This window comes from Schistocerca americana, chromosome 2, assembly GCF_021461395.2.
Source record: "Schistocerca americana isolate TAMUIC-IGC-003095 chromosome 2, iqSchAmer2.1, whole genome shotgun sequence".
Lineage (NCBI taxonomy): Eukaryota > Metazoa > Arthropoda > Insecta > Orthoptera > Acrididae > Schistocerca > Schistocerca americana.
Genome location: NC_060120.1, coordinates 16749824 through 16754599, shown reverse-complemented (window position 1 = coordinate 16754599; position 4776 = coordinate 16749824). Strand labels below are relative to the sequence as shown.

The 4776-nt window shown below is 44.5% G+C and overlaps 1 non-coding gene across 1 annotated transcript; it reads right to left on the bottom strand.

Annotated features, from left to right (window-relative positions):
- Positions 1-633: 633 nt before the first annotated feature.
- LOC124596744 lies at positions 634-740 on the bottom strand. The gene has a single exon (XR_006978382.1). It is a non-coding gene; the product is annotated as a U6 spliceosomal RNA (small nuclear RNA).
- Positions 741-4776: the final 4036 nt, after the last annotated feature.

Genomic DNA, 4776 nt, shown 5'->3' with positions numbered 1-4776 from the left:
CGTGTCTTACCCTAAGGCACTGATTCTGCCTCGACAGGCTTTAAGGACGACCGAACTCCATTCCTCGCATATTAAAGCCAATACAAATTACGGCAAACGACGGCTAGAGAGTAATTGCCAAGGCCTTGACAGGATGACAGTTTTTGTCATTTGTTTCCATGTAGTGTCGCTGGCTGCAGAACACGTTAACGCAGAATGGTTGAAGTAACTCACACGTTTACGAGGTGTTGATGCAAGATAGACCTTGTCAAGAATAATTTTCCACCCAAGGGGCATTTCATTTGGTTGCCCCACCCCCTCCACCGCCACAGAGATTAGATTCCTTTCCATCGGCTCTTCGTAAGACGTTAATCATAACAGAAATAGGATTCTAAATCTTATTCCAGTACAGAATATTGAAAGAAATGAAATGAAATGATAGGGTGACATCACTGGCTGAGATATCCCGCCTGGGGTTCTTCAGCAGCGTGGTTCTAGTACTTCTATTTGACGCCACTTTGTCGACTTGTGTGTCGATGAAGACGGGATGAAATGATCTGGACGACACAAACACCCAGCCTTCGAGTAAACAATCATCTCCAACCCAGCCGCGAATCGAACCCTTGATTATGCCAACTGGAGGAAGCAACTCTAATTACTTTTTTTCGCTTCACGATTTTGCATGTCATCCTTGCGTAGGGACCATGTTAATCTTCTGTACATCGTTCCGATTTTATTAAATGTCCCGCCGAGGCGAGTACTTCACTGCACCACGAATGGTGATCTGCTAAAAGAATGAACAATTCGTTTCCATTTAAGGCAGTTCCCCAGGTCCTTAAAAGCTTTTAGCGAAAGCAGAGAGAACTAAACATCTCGTGTTGTTCCTGCTGAGTGGAAAGATGTGAATAAAAAATCTATAGCCTTCCTTTCTAGTTTAATAACGCAACGAATTAATTTTATAGTCGAAATCTTCTGACCTCTTAATGTTGTTGTTGTTGTCTTCAGTCCGAAGAATGGTTTGATACAGTTCCCCATGCCACTCTATCCTATGCAAGCCTCTTTGCCTCTGAGTGACTACTGCAACCTACATCCTTCTGAACGTACTTAGTGTATTCACCTCCTCGACACCCTCTACGATTTTTACTCTCCACACTTCCCTCCAACACTTAATTTTTAAGTCCTCGATGTCTCATCAATACCTTCTGTTAGTCAAGTTGTGCCACAAATTTCTTTTCTCCCCAGTTCTGTTGTCTACGTCCTCATTACTTATGTGAGGTAGCCATGTAATCTTCTGTATTCTTCTATAGGACCACATTTCAAAAGCTTCTATTTTCTTCTTTTCTAAACTGTTTATCATCCACGTTTCATTTCCATGGCTATGTGCCATACAAATGCTTTCAGAAAAGATTTCAAACATTTAAATTTGAATTCGATGTTAACAAATTTCCCAGCTTCAGAAACGCTTTCTTTGCCGTTCCCAGCCCACGCTTTATATCATCTCTACTTTGGCCATCATGAGTTATTTTGCTGTGCAAATAACAAAACTGAGCTAGTGCTTAAAGTGTCTCATTTCCTAATGTAATTCCCTCAGAATCACCTGGTTTAATTCAACTTTGTTCTATTCTATTATCCTTGTTTTGCTATTGTTGTTGTTCATCTTATATCCTCCTTTCAAGACAAAGTCCATTCCATTCAGCTGCTCTTCCAACTCCTGAGGTGCGTCTCACCGAATTACAGTGTCATCGGCAAACCTCAAAGTTTTTATTTCTTTTCCCTGGGCTTTAATTCCTAATCCAAATCTTTCTTTCGTGTGCTTTACTGCTTGCGCAATGTACCGATTGAATAACATCTCACACCCTTCTCAACCACTGCTTCCCTTTCTAGGCCTTCGACTCTTAAACTGCCGTCTGGTTTCTGCACACTGATAAACGGGTCATACCGCTAAGTTCGTAGTTAATTGGACACGAATTTATAGCTAAAATAACATCATATACTCTCCGAACACGTCAACCTTTATGTCGTTAACTGCTCTTCTGTGTCCTTCGCCTTTTTTTCTCATAAAGCGTACATTAATTTGACTGCGATAGAGCTCATTTTTTCCTGAGGTGGTAACCACATCTCATAAACTGTTCGATACCGTGTAGCTAGTTTTACTTTAAAATACACTGCTGGCCACCGTAAATGCAACACCCTGAAGGAAGCATCCGAATCAAGTGAAATTTACACCATGAGTTTGCAGCGATGAGATATGCAACTGATTAGAATTTCAGCGCAGACGCACATCACGCGCGCCTGTGGCGCCACCTCATAGCGCCATTTAAGGCTTGGCGATTTCGACGAGTGTACGTTCGGCACGTGTGTTTACCTTGTGGTTGTTTCACAAGACGATCAGTTATGCCTCGTAGACAACAGCGAACATCGTTTGATCAAGTATCCGAGTTCGACAGAGGAAGGATAGTGGCTTACCGAGATTGTGGATTATCATACAGAGAAATCGTTAGTCGTGTTGGACGAAACCAAACAACTGTAATGCGGATATGTGACCGTTGGATGCAGGAAGGTACGACGGACCGACGTGGTCGATCGCATTCACCTCGGTGCACCACTGCACGTGCTGATAGGCAAATTGTGCGCATGGCAGTGACGGATCGCTCAGTGACATCCCGAACCATAGCACAGCACATTGCGTCTGTAACGCATCATCCAGTGTCTGCGCGTACCATTCGACGCCGTTTACAGCAGAGTGGTCTGTCCGCAAGACGTCCATTGCTTCGTCTACCATTGACGCAGAACCACAGACGTCTCCGTCGCCAATGGTGTGATGACAGACGGATGTGGACGGCAGAATGGAATGACGTTGTCTTTACTGACGAGGCACGCTTCTGTCTGCAGCACCACGATGGTCGGATTCGAGTGTGGAGACACCGTGGAGAGAGGATGCTGGACAGCTGCATTATGCACCGCCACACTGGTCTTGCACCGGGTATTATGGTATGGGGCGGTATTGGATATTACTCTCGCACGCCTCTAGTACGCATTGCCGGTACTTTAAATAGCCGGCGCTACATATCCGAGGTGCTGGAGCCAGTTGTCCTTCCTTACCTTCAGGGCTCGGCCACGGCCATATTTCAACAGGACAATGCGCGACCACACGTAGCACGCATTGTCCAAAGGTTCTTCGTCAATAACCAGATTGAATTGCTTCCCTGGCCGGCTCGCTCTCCGGATCTTTCGCCGATAGAAAACATGTGGTCCATGGTTGCTCAACGGGTGACCCAGATTACATCCCCAGCTGCCACACCAGATGATCTTTGGCAACGTGTGGAAGCTGCTTGGGCTGCTGTACCCCAGGAACACATCCAACGTCTCTTTGACTCAATGCCGAGACGTGTGGCAGCGGTGATCTCCAACAATGGCGGCGACTCTGTCTACTGATTCTGGCAGGAACCACATGTCACAGACGTCTGTAAACGTAATCATTTGATACTTGGTCAACATGTTATCTACAAAATAAATTTTGTTGTGCTACCTCTTGTCTTTCTTGGTGTTGCATTTACGGTGGCCAGCAGTGTAGGTAGTATTTTTTAATAACTAAGAGTCTAACGGGAAGCAACAGGGTAACAGAAAAGGTAATATTTTGTATAGTTAACAGGTGTTCAATGTTGTGTACATGCATCAATTTTGTATGTTGCTTGTGAAGGTAGTTTGTCACTGAAGTAAGGATGCATAATGAGAGTACACTACTAATAAAAAGCAGCAAACCAGTTGCAATAAATGGTGGTTTTCAACTGGTTACAACTGGCTGCCTGTCTTTTATTCCTGCTCTTCTGTAACCGTTGCTGTAGCGCAGGCATCTTCAAAATATTGAAGTATTTGAAGTTAAAGGAATATACGAGGGGCGATTATAAAGTTTCCGTCTGAGGACGATGACGCAACGTAGCGCGACACCGATGTGGATATATAAGCACCGACACGTATGCAAGGGACTAGTTTGGCACGTCGTGTTTTTCCTACGCGCGTGCAGTAAATGTGGAAACAGAAACTACGGACACGTTATTACCAAATGCGTTCAAACGAGACCAATGTGCTGATACTCATTCCCTACACGCCAGAGGACAAACACCGCTAGACATCGACCGGTGAATGATGAATGTGTACGGACCAGCATGTTTATCTAAAACCACCATTGCAGGACTGTTGCACCAAGCTGTGTTCTGCTGCTTCGTGATAACACACATTCTCATATCGCAAATGTAATAACGCAGAAGTTACGCCAAGTGGGAGACACTCGAGGATCCTTGTCGGTCGAGAACGTGCAGCAGGCAGTTAGGGGCTTCTTTACGCAGCAGGACACAGTATTTTACCAAACGGGTATCATCAACCTGATGCCTCGGTGGGACGCTTGCCTTAATATTCACGGAAATTTTTTCTGAGTGGGTTACCGGTTCTGGATCGTACAGTCATCGAACGTCAACTTTTTTATCGATAAATACGAGGGGTGTTCAATAAGTAACGCAACACAGTTTTTCTCGGCCAATTTCTGTTTAAAATATTCGTAATTTGTTGTGGGACGTCGTGGAATACTTCCACTTTAGCCCCTGTGGTTTGTAACACCTCCGTTTTTATCCCAACCTGATCTGATCGAATAGCAGTCCAATATACAGGGTGTTTCAGAAATGACCGGTATATTTGAAACGGCAATAAAAACTAAACGAGCAGCGATAGAAATACACCGTTTGTTGCAATATGCTTGGGACAACAGTACATTTTCAGGCGGACAAACTTTCGAAATTACAG